The following is a 15,635-nucleotide window of genomic DNA, read 5'->3' on the forward strand; positions in this document are numbered from 1 at the left end:
GTGCAAAAGGACCTCACCCAACTCACGCCGGATGGGTCTCAGCAAGCGTTTTAAAAACTCCATGTAGGAGCGGCGTTCACGGTTTCACTCAGAAACAGATCCTAATGGATGATTCACCGACCCTTTCTATGGCGTAGGGAAGACGGTGATCGCCATTCTATCGATTGCATTTTGGAACGGGGATCAAAATGGTAGCACTAAATCTCATCCCTTGTGACGATGTTTCGCTGGAAAGACGGATCCCGATAACATATAGTAATGAGAGCTCCAGCGACTCTCACACAAACATTCGCGAACGATGGTGCGAATGGTGTGCTTGCTGATTTCTCCGGCCCTATCGTAGAGTCAGTTACTGATCTATTGCCAGCATATTTCGTACCTGCTCAATCTCTCTGATGTTCCGCTTATTGACGACAGACACGTCTGTAGTTCCTCCTCAATCGTTTCTTCCTTACCGTAGCCGAAAAGTTTGAACCGCATTGATGGTGACGGCTTCTATCCCTTACATTTTTCGTTTTGTGTAATAGAACTGGATATTCACTCGTTACTTATTTGTACAGTGACACCAACTCTCATACTAAATACGTTAGATTATCCTACTCGTTGTTTCCATGAGAGCCACGTAATTTCCTGTTGAAAGGCGCTGATTGACATATCTCTGGAATATATCGATAGAACTAAACGTTTTCACAGAGTCTAAATGTTTTTGGCAGCTATACTGATATTTATTCTACAAGTGACAGGAAGGACTTGAACTACATTTGTAAGCGATTATCGTTCATATTCTTGCTATCGTTGACAGTATTTTAGGGTACATAAATGCTATTTTCTTCAAGAAATCCACATTTTCAACATGAGTTACTAACCTCTGTCCTTTGCCTGTTGGTGCTTGAAAACCTGTTTTGTTTAATATTTTCCAATTTTGTTCTGTGACATTTTTCGGAGGTAGTTTCGACGTCTTTCTATTCTTTCTATTATTGCCTATAAAAATTATGCTATGAATACGAAGTTTTACTGAAAAATTTCCGACCTTTATCTGAAGATGTGAAAACTTAGCAATATAAGTTGCGCATGCGTTTTTCACCAACATTTTGACTATTGTGCGAAGTGAAGTGAGCCGTTGTGAACATTTTTCTTAAAAATAATAAACTGTCATTCAATATTTGCTTTCGAAAGACAATATATCTGTGCAATTGAAAGATAAGTTATATATACACTGTTTATGAGGATTCTGCTCCATCATTTATGACTGTAAAATTTTGGGCAGCTGAACTCAAACGTAACCGTGTTAGCTTCTCTGAAAAAGTTCGCCAAATGGTACTCGACGACCGTCTTGTTAAGGTTAGAGTGGTAGTAGAGGCTATCGGTATATTAAGCATTTGACTAAAATATTATGCATGCGTAAGTTATCCGCTCGTTGGTTACCGCTTTTGTTCACTTTGGATTGCATAAAAACTATGGCTAAAGTTCACGAATTTCATTTACAAGTGGTTGACCGCTGCCATAATCGCCAGATTTGGCGACAAATATTTCGATGTGTTGAGGAAAAGTTAAAAGAGAGGTTATATGAATGTCGGAAACTTTTCAAACAGCCTTCGTATAAGTGTTTACTTTCTTCTTTTTCTTGAATTGTTCCATTAAAAAATGAAGCTGACTAACTCTTTTTTCAGTTTTTAATACCTAACGTATTTTTAGTGAATAAACTAAATTGGTTGACGTCAGTCTATTTGTTAATCAACTTTCGACTTAAAATATACAGGGTACATTCAAAGATTTTGAAAATTAAATCAAAAATTATAATTGCGTTATAGCATTTTGTTTCGCAAAAAGAAATAACAAAAATATCGTACTTTTGCTACTAATTGAATTGTATGTGATATCCTGTAAAATGCAAAATAAATAGATCCAGCTTTTTGCTACTAAATAAATTCTATAAAAACCCACAATAACAATTTCTATAAAAAAAGTCAGCTACAAAATGGAAGCGTACAAAAAAACCCAGGATTTTACAGTATTGTTTCAAATTCATATATTAGAGATGAAACAGATATTCTTGTACATACTTTGTTCCAAATAAATTTTTTTCTGGTCTTGTAACTCAATTTTATCCATATATTCTTAGTTAGTCTTTCGCCTTTGGTTACATGATCGCAATATACAATTAAAACTCTATTTTGAATATGAAAAAAAAATCGGGCTGTATTTCCCTCTTGTATCAAAATTATTTACCTTTGATGTTCTAAAGAGTTCGTATTCATATAGTCAAGGATATAAAGAGGCAAGATCATAAGAAGAATATTTTTAATCTATTTCTTTTCACAAACAGAATTATAATAATATCTGTATATAGAGACGACCAGAGATAAACGATGGGCTCATATTGATATACAACCAAGTTCTGTATGCTTATGAAGCATTCGTATAGAAGTAGTAGTATATTACAGAATATAGAACAATCTAGAGCACAAAGTAAAGTCCCTCAAAAAGTATTCTACTTTCACAAAGGAGGTTCCAGAAGAAGTCCAGTTTTTAAAGACTAGACATTCGTTGAACTTACTACTAAGTGCGGAAACTTTTTTATCATCTTCCCATTTAGATTCTGACGACCAAAATATCCTTGGAAGGATTCTTACTTGTACTGTTAATGCGTCTTGAATTTTCAAAATATTTTCGGATAATGATTGAATTATTCAATACATTTACAAGATCTCATTTTTACGAATTATTCTGCTAAAATCCTGGCGAAAATAACAGATGATACAATCACATCACTAACTTGAACAATTTTTAAGATATAAGCATTCAACTAGTAATCTTAGTGATATTGAACAAGTTGTAAGTTACAGCTACTTTAAGTGACATTAAATAAACTAATAATTTGTATAAGCTACGGTTAATATTAGTTGAAGTTATACTACTAAATAAGCAAGTTATAGCTAACGATAATCACATTACAAGTTACGTTGTTAATAATTTAGTAAAAATATCTAGTTATAGGAAATCACTAAGTTATCATGAAGTCGTAAATTAAATTAAACTTACTATAACGATTGAATGAATATCAGCTAATATTATTCGTACTAAAGAAGCTATTAACTATGATAAAGTTATAAGTTGAAAACTAAACAATCTTAATTCATAGTTAATAAATTATGAATAATAGTTAATATTAGTAAGTTTTTAGTAACATTTACACTAAATGAATCAATGATTACTATAATATAATAAAGCTGTAAATTACCGCTAACATTATGTAAAATAAAGAAGCTATAATACTTTACAAAAATTTCTCAAAAGTATCATTTTAGCGTATTTTTAATAAAAAATAGTAAATATGCAATAAGATATTTGACCTTTCTTAAGGTGTTGTTGATGTACACTAAATTCTATAAAATAACGGAGGGGTATTATTTTTTATAATATGAGAACAATTAAGATGAATTATTTGAATTTGACATTTGTTAGATTTTGTTGTATTCCATAGTTTATTTACGTAGCCACAATGAAACTTAGAGTTATAGAGCTGTTACTAATTTTTGGGAAGGTATTTGAGACAAGTTGAGTTGAAAACTTGTTATGAAGCTCTTTTATTAAATTCCAACACGGAACTGCAAACTTGGCTGGTGAGTAAATCAACCCCTACATTTTTGAAAATATTTATTTTCCAAAATTTTATTATAGTAAAATATTATAATGAAAAAATAAGCCAAAGGATTTAATCGGTGTTTTAACATTACCAGTAACGTGTAAAAGTATTTTGAAAAGAAATATAAAAATGTATTTGGGGCAACTTGAAATTTTAATGGGGTATTATTTATAAATAAAAAATAAGAATCTCAAGAAGACAGATCATTTTAATGGGATTTTATTCCTTTCAAATTGGAGTGTATAGCGTCGTACGGCAGGGATCAATTCCGTGTAGGGATATAATAGGGAAGCTATATGATAAGTTTTCAGCTTGCCTCAAATACCTACCCTCATTGAATAATAGATAAAATGCCTGAAATGTTGACTTATTTGTATTAGTATGAAGTCAATCTTGGGAACGCTTATTTCTACTTTTCGAAGTAGACCTAACGACTAAACTAGGAAAACTCTATGGTTTTGGAAGGACCAATTGATGATAAAAATACTTTTTAGAGATATATAATCCAACCAAATTATTAATTTGCCGAAAATTTTCCATTCAGATTTATGTACCTCATAAACATGTATTTCGAATGCATCAACCGTCTTTTTAGGTGTTGACCTCGCAATTTATTTTTGATCTGCGGGAATAAGAAGATATCATTGGGTACCAAACAAGGACTGTATGGCGGATGACCCATCAATTCGATGTTTTGACTGTTCAATAACGTTTTTGTTTTGTCTTCAACGATTGATTTACGATTTTTGAACGTCTTTGGAAGCACCGCCATTGAATTTTTTCACCATTTCTATGCATTAATCGACACGAGCTTTTTTTAAGCGATTGTCAAATTATGCAATATCCAACGCGAACAAATATTGAATGTATGCGAATGGAAGTAATGCCCAAGTATATCTTAATAGCGCGGTATGTCGCATGACGATCTTGCAATATCAGTTTACGCACAGCATCGATGTTTTTTGGTACAACAGCCAATTTTGAACAACCTTTCCGAAATTAATCCTATAGCGAAATGCGACCACGATTAAATTAGGAATGGTGCTTTATTAGCAAAAGCCGAAATGTTTTGACGAATGAAATGATTTGACATATTCACATCCGTGTTGCCATATCTTAAGTAGCAACCCTCTTAGTTACTGTATTTCTAATTAAAAAACGCGTTATTGTCCTCGTTTGATACAAGTGAAACTTTAAGATTAAAAAATAAGGCATCAGATCGGATGATGTGATGAATAGAGTGGGTGGTGAACCAATTCTTGAATGTTAGCCATGGTGATCAGGTGATGAGGTGCGTCCGTTTTTGTAATTTTTGCCTCTACTTTAACAAACAATGATAAATAATACTTTCTAGTTATTATCTTCCTATTTTGAAGGTAGACGATAAACATATCTCCTAAAAAAACGATCACTATCAGTTTTCCGACCGATGAAACCATATTTGCGTTTTTCATAGCAGGTTCTTCCTTTGCAATTCACTGTCTTGACTATTTTTTCGTCTTAGAGATGTAGTGATAGATACAGGTTTTCTCTATTGCAAGTACCTTTTTCTGATATTCCGATAGGCCCTTCTGTCTCTTTAACCTTAATCTGAGACGATCGTCAAATGGCATTTGGCGAACTGTTACCAAAAAAAATCTTCATTACGACTCACTTATATGATTGCCAAATAGCTTTTCAGATACCTCCCGTATATATGTATATATCAAATATTCTTATAGTTTTTGAATCTGTAAATAACCCAAAAACCACTGGTATGACAACAGGTTCTGAATACGTTCAACTTCAACAATGTCAAACTCCCGTGTTGCTAACTCTCAACATTTAAGTACTCGTAGTAACCGTCGAATGATATGTTACTTTATAACAAGCTGGTGCTAGAATGTAAAACGTCTTATACTAGCTGGTTAGTGATAACTGGTAAGGTTCAGCTGGTTTAGTTGCACTGCGACAAGACTAATTCGCTCGACAGTTTGGGATCAGCAAATCAACCAATGTACTCAGAACCTATTCTTGGTGTAGCCATAAGAGCTGCTGTCACATTTCACAGTAGTCTTTTGATAAGATGTAGGGAAATACCTGATGTAACACAAGATGAAGGCAAGAGTCTTTTTCCCTCAGGGAAAAAATAAGCAAAATAAACCCTGGTCCACTAAAGGTTAACGTATATTTGCAAAGAACATGCGATCTTTATCGCACCTAAGGAAATTCTCGAATACGGTATTCTTTAAAAATTACGTGAAACTATACAGAAAAATTTATCATAAAACAATAAAAGCTATCAAAGATATTTATTAAAATAGGATACTCGCCGGTTCTTGTAATATTTCTAAAGAAACAGTTCATTGTGAATCTTCTAACAAATAAGCCTTCTTCATAGAGCATAATATGTATTTCACCTGATAACCTCAATAATAACTTTGTAAATGTAGCCAAAAATTTATCAAATTCTATAACTCTTTCTCATGATCTATTTTCATATCTACCTGATGCTAATTCTAACTTGCACAGTTCCTTATTTATGCCCGTAGTTTTAGTAGAGCTTCGCAGTGCAATTCATGACATCAGAAATGATTACTCATATGGAATATGTTTTCAAGTCTGCCCGATTGCACTTAAAATGACCTTACCACTTTAAAGTTTTATTTCAAAATGACATTTTTCCCAATTGCCTTGAGACGGCTATAATATACATCTGCACAAAGGAAGAGATAAAAAAAAGCGTCGATTTATCGCCCAATTGCACTCCTTCCCACGTTATCTAAGATCATAGAATGATTAGTCAAAAAGAGGTTTTTATCATTTCTGTTTAGATATAAAATATTTTCTATCCATCAATTTGGGATTTTAAGTAACTATTGCATAAATGATGTTATTTTCTCCATCTTTAATAATGTCTACTCTAGCCCAAACAGCCATCACTCCACTGCAACAACTTTTGGTGATTTTTCTAAGGCTTTCGATTGTGTTAATCATAACATTTTAATTAACAAATTACAATTCAGGGGAACACCTCTCGCATGGTTTAAGTCATACCTTACCGACAGTCAGCTTGTAAGGGTTGACACAACGATGTCATCTTGCAAGCCAATAGAATGTGGAGTGCCCCAAGGCTCAGTACTAGGCCCTATTTTGTTTCTTCCGTTTATAAACCACATCGCCTATCTATACATCAGTGGTAAAATGTCTATTTGCAGACGACACTAGTTTCTCTTGGAGCAGCCCTGATCTCACGGCACTTCATAGGACTATACCTTCTCTGTCTTAATGTTTCTAAAACAAAACTTTTATCCTATAAAAATACCATCATTGACGTCGTTGAATCTGTAAAATTTTTAGGGCTTGTGGATAATTCCTTGAAATAAGAGTTATTGTATATTGCAGCCTTATCTAAAAAGTTATCAATTTGAGCGAATGTTCAAACTACAAATGAGAGCTGTTAGATATTTACTCGGACTTAACACCAGGGCTCACTGCAAGGACTTTTTGCCTAATTCGTAAGCACACTTCTCCAATTTGAGAAAGATCGTTGCACTTAGGAACGCGAAGCACGACCTTTATCTACCTTCTCCACGTTCAGAATTAGTTAAAAGCTCATACAATACAAAAAATGCACAATCAATTGCCAATTGAAATTAAATCGATATCATCTTTTCCCGCATTCCGCAATAATTTGATGGTATATTAGTGGAAAGTGTCTTTTACTCTGTAAACGACTTCGATTCTAATAATAATAATATTTACCTATTACTATTACCTATAATTTAGTTATTCATTATGATTTTATTCTGTATATTAAATCTTATCTTAATAAAACATTTCTCTCTCTCTCTCTCTCTCTCTTTCCATTCTTACCAATCAACTGCTCTACATAAACAGGCGAAAAAGTCGACTGGTAATTGACTTTTCAACCGGAGATGGTCGTCTTGGATGATCCGAATTGCCGCTGTTACATCGAGAAAGTAAAATTTACACACTACGTCATTGGCTTATGGTAGTTTTTAGTGGGACACCATGGACCTATCACAAGGACATAACGGTCCCTGACTATATAATAAATTGACTATACTATTGATGAAATAGCACAAGAAATATTAATTCAAAAAAATTTTGCCAAAAATTGTTAGGCATCACATACTCTTCCAAAATTCTTTACAATTCAACAACTGTTTGAATCTTTAAAAGAAGATACATGCATGGATAAAAATGAATGTATCAAATATATTGTATATTTCCAGAATTATTTCTTCAATAATTATGATGATATTATATTCCTTTTGATTTATTTATCAACGATACATTTCTGTTTCTATTGTTATGAAAATGTACCCCTCTGTTATTGACCATATAATACGCTACAATGAAAAAATATACAGCTTAAGACGTCAATATATATGTTTTAGAAGCCCAAAGTCTGCTCTACAAAATTAAAGGATTATGCTTCTTTGAATAATAATTTTCATTCTTTTTTCTCAACAACATATTGATCACTATCACGAAATTTAACTAGTAAAATTCATGTTCAGTATTCATACATCCATACACGATATTTAAAAATTTCAATAACGTAAAAACAATTGAAAGAAATTCTTATTGAAGATTGGTTGCTGCTATTCATATTTAAAGACAACTATTTCCGTTCGAGATAATCTAAATTATGATCTAGTGCAATAACAATACAGCTGTATCGTACATTTCATTGTCAACATTTCCATATTATATTGAATTAATAAACATAGGGAAAAATCCAAAGAAAATTGTGCTTTTAATAGTATTATGGCTTTGTTTAAAATTTTGATTACCTCCCGTGTGTCTATGGTAATGCTTTGTTACGCGCTTTCAACGAACAAAGTTTTCTCTGTGAAATAACGTTGTTTACCAAATAAAATTTCTCCCTTTAACGAAATTTTTATCTAAAAAATTGTCGACCTAACAAAGAAACAAGACATTTCTTTTCCAAAATCACGTTCAATCATAATAATTTTCAATGCCTTCTTCTAAGTCTATACACTTAATCCAGCGATGCTCCAATATTTTTAATCCTACAAATATCATTTGCGGCTTTTTTCCTCAGAAGACCATTTAGATATGCGGTACTATCCTCGCCTGATAGAAATCCCTCTCCTACAAGGTAACATGTATAGTTAGGAAACATAAAAAAGTCTCTTTCGACCAATGTTTGATATCCGACTACTTCTTATGATACGATTAATACGATTGACACGAATGTGTCAATAAAAGAATTAATTAGAATTAATAAAGTTTTCCACAAAATTCTATCATCGATCTTCACAATAGGCTCAACTCACTATGATTCCAACGTTGCTATCACAAAAAAACTACCTTGTTATTCGTCTGAAGTTAACCCGTTCATAAACTGCTTGCTGCTAAATTCCTAAACTCACTGCTTCTTGGACCCAAGATGATTAGTTTCTTTGAGATGTAACATCATGTTGAGAAGTAAAAAAGTCTTCTAGGGCAATATCAGGACGAAAGGTTGAAAGTGGTATTATTAAAATGTAAAAACTATTGCACAATCAATAAGATGGTTCGATCCTCTGTCAGGGGCAAACTAAAGACGCTAGGCAAGGAATGCAGTATCACTTATTTGCTACGTCTCATTTTTATGTATAATACTGAACATGAATAATAATAATTAATGTGTCAATATGTCGGTTAGTGATAGTGTGTTTTATAAAAAATTTTTAGGAATCAGTATCGTCATGATATACATTTTTGATCACATATTTACGTAACGAACAACATTAATCGGTATTCACGTATAAAATATTGACATTACTTGTACTGTTATATTTTTAAATGAGTATAAAACCGAGTGTATAGTGAGAAATGATGCGTTTTTGCAGCTCTCAATATATAATTCAAATCATTGTATAATGTTAACAAAAAGTAATACTGACAATAAACCTGAATTTTATGAATGCATTCAAAAACTCATAGTGCAAAAATCCACTTTTATTATTTATCACAAATATTAACGATAACAGATTACTCATCACCAAATATAACGTAAAGTCAAACATTTATCTTTTTTCAAATGTGATTGTTTTGCTTTTAGATTCAAAAATATAGAAATAATTACCAATATATTCGTACAAAAGGCTCCGACATCAATTATCATAAGGCTAGATCCATAAATTAAAAAAGAAGAATATGATAAAAGTTAATTTTCATAATCGACAGATTTACTTTGATTGAGCATTCAAAAACCAACGCTACGGTGTCATTTGTACTAATCGTATCAGGATATTTACAAGCTCAGAAAGGTCATAAATATTTTTCTTTTCTCATTGTTATTTAACTAATTCCACAATTCTTCTCCACATGTTAAGATTCTATACATTTGCACTCCAATTCGGTTCTCTCTACCTCTAACGCTCTCTAACCTCTCTGATATCTGCATCTATATTTTTCATTAGTCTCCCTTTCCTTCTCGTACTTCCTTCCCTTCTTCAATTACCTTTTCTGCAAATCTATTTCCCTGTCCTCTTTTTAGTATACCCCACCTACATTTTACTCTTTGGTATTATCATTAACAAGATTCTTAAACGAATCTTGTTAATGATGGGTGTTTATTCAACACCTTCCTTTATTCGTTAGTTCTCTTCTATAAAGTCCTCCACTTGTTTTTATTCCCCCAAAAAATTTCCTTTGTTAAAACTCTTCGTCTATTGTATATTTTTTTTCTTTTTGACCATCAAGTACAATACTTGATCCTTCAAACAGACGATTCCAAAAAGGCACGCTTCTCCCAACCTCCTTTTCACCGTAGAAATTTTCAAAGGTAGATCCCTAGATTCATTGTTCTTAGCTGCTATATCTGGGCACGTGAGTCGTTGATCACGTTCACTGATCAATACAATACGTTTATCTTTAGCAGTTGTGGTTTTCAATGCCTTATGCCTTCCTGAATGTTTTATATCTCCAAAGCTGGTGAATGCATATTTTTCCACCTTCTAGTCCACGGTACGTCGAGATATTTTTCAATTGATATTCTTTGATTTTACCAATTTTAAAACGTGATTTTAGAATTTGGGGGATTTATACACGAACTTCACAAAAAGATGTCTTGGTCTAAAAAGTATAAATCACAGAATATTCTTGCGTCTCATACGGCTAAATGAGCTAAACTACAATCATAAACATCAAAGATACAATTTATAGTAAAAAAATGATAAACAAATCAGATAGTAGCAAGTTTTAAGTTGTCACTCTGACCAACAAAATAAAAAAAAAATGCGCTCGTATAAAGCAAACAACTAATACTATGATTTTTGTATGTATGAGTTTGTAAGACACCGTTTCGATATACTCTTGACAATATGAAAGAGAAATTTGTTGTTAGTTATTATTTCGAAATTTAATGAATAGATTATGGACTGGAAAAAAATTTTGACCGGGAGTGTACATATACACACTGCTCATTTGTTCCTATTTTGTTTCAACTACAGAATATTGACAAAATGTAGTAATCAAATTAGGTATTATTACTAATCCATTCATAGAGTACGACGTAAAAAAGTATCTTTAGTCACATTACATTGTTAGAAATTTATTTGGTAATTGTGTTTAGGAAGTTTTAAGGCTAAAAAAGTTATTAAACAAAATAATTCAATTCAATTTGAGAAAATCACAAAAGATTCTAAAAAATTCACTAAGGAGTTGTAGCAAATTTGATTAGGTATTTTACTATATAATTTTGTTTTATCATGAGGATAATTTGTATTGTTTATAATGAGGATAATCATAATTTACTATGCATTACTATATCACTCAATTAACTTGAATAAGTTGGAATTTTTTTAAATTACCATACAACAAACAAACTATCTCTGACAAGTTATTATGTGTCAACTATATTGTTGTCATTTATTTCAGTTTGAATTTGGAATCAATTACTATTTTCTTACTAAATTTATTTAAATTAAGTTAAGGCTCAAGTATAAATTCAAACGGTGTAGCTTGCGTTATCTATTCAATATATCGATAGTCAGAATCATTATTAAATATACCTGTATATAATATTGATGCCAATGAGTTACAGAATGTCAGCCTTCTTATATCCTTTTTCCATCTTAAACTTTAATGTACATAAAAATATAATATGAACATTATATATGGTTTACAAGAATCTGAATAAAATTGTTCATGGGACATAATAAACCGAAAAAACAAATAAACTATGAAAAATTGGAGGCAGTTGCAACTTCTTATTAAAACAGATTTTTGGATACTCGGATCAGTGGAAGATGCATAGGCAAAAAAGTAGTGTATATTATAGGATAACATTTACTTCAGCATATTATGAGAGTGGTCAATATGAGCAATTAGAGGGTAATGGATAATTTTTATTTGAATAAGATGATAACTTGTTTAACATACCTTTGCCATTTCTCTCCGATCCAGATTTTGAGTTACCTTTTGTACAATAGAATTAAACTATATATTTATGAAAAAGAAGAGCATATTAAAACTGAACATTACTGTAAAACTTGAAAATATCAACAGATAAATATTATCTACACATTTCAGAAATACCATCTTCAAACATAAAGGAAAATACTTGGAAAATTGAATATTTTTTTTGTGTACCATGGACAAAACATTTTCAAAGTATTTTCATTTCATTCCCATTAAATATGAATTGTCGAAACATATACTTACAAAATCTAATCGTCGTTTTCAGGCTCTTGAGAGGGCATTGTTGGAAATCTTTGTAAATTTTAATTCGTTTAATTGCACTCCAAGTAATATATAAACACAAGTACGATGCGCAGCACGATGGGTGTCCGGCGCATTTCTCCAGACAAGTTAGATAATTTTTAGATAATGCTTACTTTGATAGGTGGGTAGGACGTGGAGGCCTATTTTTTTGGCCAGCCAGGTCACCAGACTTAACCGTCTTAGATTTCTAGTATTTCGAGAGCAGAAATTGTTCAATCTACTCTTCAAAGAATAAACGCGTGTATCGAAAATGATGGGCCGTCACTAGCGAGGTGCCTTAAGTTATATTTCCATTTTAACTTCCATAACGCAGTTTTCCGGTAACAGCATAAGTAATATTGACATAGTAATTGGAACTATGATTAGTAAAAGAAAGAAAATTTTGAGTCAAAAAATGTTAAAATCCATTCAATCAAACCGGAGTGATTTATGTTAAGGAAAATGGTTAAAATTTACACATTTCTTAGCATATCTGGTAATAGGAAAAATATATCGACATGCGGTTTTCGCTATTCTGTTGCTAATTTAGTCTACTTTAATATTCCTTAATTAAAACTGTATGTTACCATTTTTTGAGGAAAGCTAGATTTGAAAAAATAAATAAATAGCGCCCTCTAGCGTATACGTTACTAATTAGTTTTTTTCGAAATTATAACCCTTACATTGGTAGGAGAATTCTCCTCAAAAATACTTTGCCTAATTAGGTTAAGTAAAACTGGACTTACAGGCGTTTTTTCATAATAAAGTTCCCGCTTCCCACCATCTTTTATATGAAGAGATAGACTAAAACTTGTGAAATCAAATATACGCTAAATTTTTTGAAGAATACGATAATCATAGCTTAAATGCATCTTAATTAGACAAAATTTGTAAATTATTCATTTTATAATTTTTGTTATTTGATTACGCCCTCTGGCGGTGGACCTACAACGCTGTAAATAATTTCCAGGTTTTCTTGGGGTCACTTTTGTTATAATTTTTTTCCTTTCCCTAAGCTGTACTATAAACGGTTCCCGAGATATGGCCGAGAACCATTCTTATTGGGACACTCGGTATTTTTACAAACTGATAAGAAATTTTAGCCTTCATGGTAATTAAAGAAAAAAATTTAATAGTGTAGAGTTGAATATATGGTATAATTTATATCAATCAGTTTAAGTACTTTAGTATTATAAATACGATTTTAATAATCACATTGTCGATATTTTATACATGGAAATCGAACCCTTCATATTATTCCAATTCAAAAGGTTTTATAAAGTGAAAATAATTTATAATATATTTTATATAATATAAAGATTTTCTAAAAACACCTACAATAACTACCCTTGAAGGATATTAACACGATTTCAAGTAAGTCTTAAAACACTAACTCCAAACTTAAACGTTTATTTCACACCACTATTTTTTCCGCTAATGCTGAATTATCAAATTTCATGTCATATCTTTGCATGTGTTAGATTGTAAGCTTTCAATGCAATGCCGCCAAATATACTTAGAATAGAAAATAGAAGCCCAATTAAAATAGCCAAAAGTTTAATATCAACAGAAGCCAGGTGGAATATAATTGATCAATGGTTTGGTAATATAATCAATAACACGTTCTACTTTCACCCAATTGAGTTATTGTGATTACCATAATGTAATAAAATTATCTACGACTGTTTTTCTTCATTTTCAAATTGCGAAATATCGTGTGTCTTTTATTACATCATCAACGCTTATTGCTAAGTAGCTAAGTAGTAAGAAGACAAGTATGAATTTTTTTATTATAAATATAAATAAAAATTGAAAACGGATTTTGTAATTTGGTATACAGGTCTAGATGTTGATTTAAAACAACTTTTCTCAATAATTTTTCCGTATATATCACTTTACAGAAAAATAGGTTTCTTAGGGTCATGCATGTCTTTTTAAGACTAAGAAATGACTCTTGTGTTGCGCTGGGCTAAACCTCAATAAATAAAAACTGGAAATGAGAATGGTTCGTCGTTGCACCTCTTCGGCACACATTGTATGTAACTATTTTAATATACAACAGTTTTAGATAGATGTACAAAATTTTGGGACGCAGTGCTTTGAAGTGAAGTTAGATAACTAGATTTATAGTGGTAATTAACGTTGCTTTATAATATGCTAACTTTGGTACGCCAAAAGGGCATCTAATGAATATTTACAATATAATAAAATATTTAAATGATCTTAGATTTAGGTTAACTATTTACTACCCAAGCCGAAGAAATTGATCTTGTATACTGACGTAATTTTAAAAAAGGTTTTTGGTTTGCGATATGTTCATATACTCTCTATGTGTTACTTTAAGGTTTTAATAACAATTTTTTACTTTTCGAGCAAGTTTCAGCAAGTAGCAGGTCAGGGCTACAACGTGGATGTGAAGCCACATTCTTTTTCAGTAGCCTTGGAAAGCGAAGCAATGTGGATTGGAGCATTGTCATGAAGCAAGCACTCATATCGGCTGATTTTGTCGCGCTCCTTTTTTCGATAATTTTTTGACGCAAATCCTTCAGTAAGTCGAAGTAATATGCCGCGTTCATGGTTATATTTGATACCTTAAAATCAATCAAAAGGATACCCGCGCAGTTCCAAAATATTATAACCATCACTTTTTTGGCGCTTTTTGTGACCTTTGCGGTTTTTGGTACGAACTTTCCTTTCCGATATCACTCCATAGAATCTCTTGGATTTCGGAACATAGTAAAAGACTATAGTTTAATCACCGCTTGCAATTGATTGGATTACACTTGGAGAAGTCACCTCCTGCATGTTGGTTATCTCTAATGATTTTCGTGCTCAGCGAAACAACTTAGACCAATTTCAATTGTTGAAAATGATGGACACAAGTCACCGTAAACAGCCTCCTTTCTGTTTTTGAATTGTATTGGTGTTTATCCTTCTTCAGGGGAACAACGCGAAAGTAAATTTGAGACATTTTCTAAAACAAACTGAGTGGTTGTTAGAGCTCTTCTATTTTTAAATAGATCGAAGCAGCAAATTGTGTAAAGCTTGATACTTATCACTGACGCAGACAAATATATTTATGCTATATGAGGTCAAGAATTCGCGAACTGCACTACGTATTGTTTTTTTTTAACATCGAAAATATCGTACTGTACCTATAATAAAAATATAACTCAATCACTGCAGTCTTAGTTTCCCACATCATAGTTGAAAAGATTTTCTCTCGTTTGGAAATTCAACATTCAATACTTTAATGCGAAACTTG

The 15,635-nt window shown here is 31.9% G+C and overlaps 1 protein-coding gene across 9 annotated transcripts in view; it reads left to right on the plus strand.

The window, feature by feature from the left end:
- LOC130445928 (synaptosomal-associated protein 25) overlaps positions 1-15,635 on the plus strand; it is a 119,191-nt gene that overhangs the window by 65,817 nt on the left and 37,739 nt on the right. The window lies entirely within an intron of this gene.

Source organism: Diorhabda sublineata, chromosome 6 (assembly GCF_026230105.1).
Source record: "Diorhabda sublineata isolate icDioSubl1.1 chromosome 6, icDioSubl1.1, whole genome shotgun sequence".
In the NCBI taxonomy this organism is placed as follows: Eukaryota; Metazoa; Arthropoda; class Insecta; order Coleoptera; family Chrysomelidae; genus Diorhabda; species Diorhabda sublineata.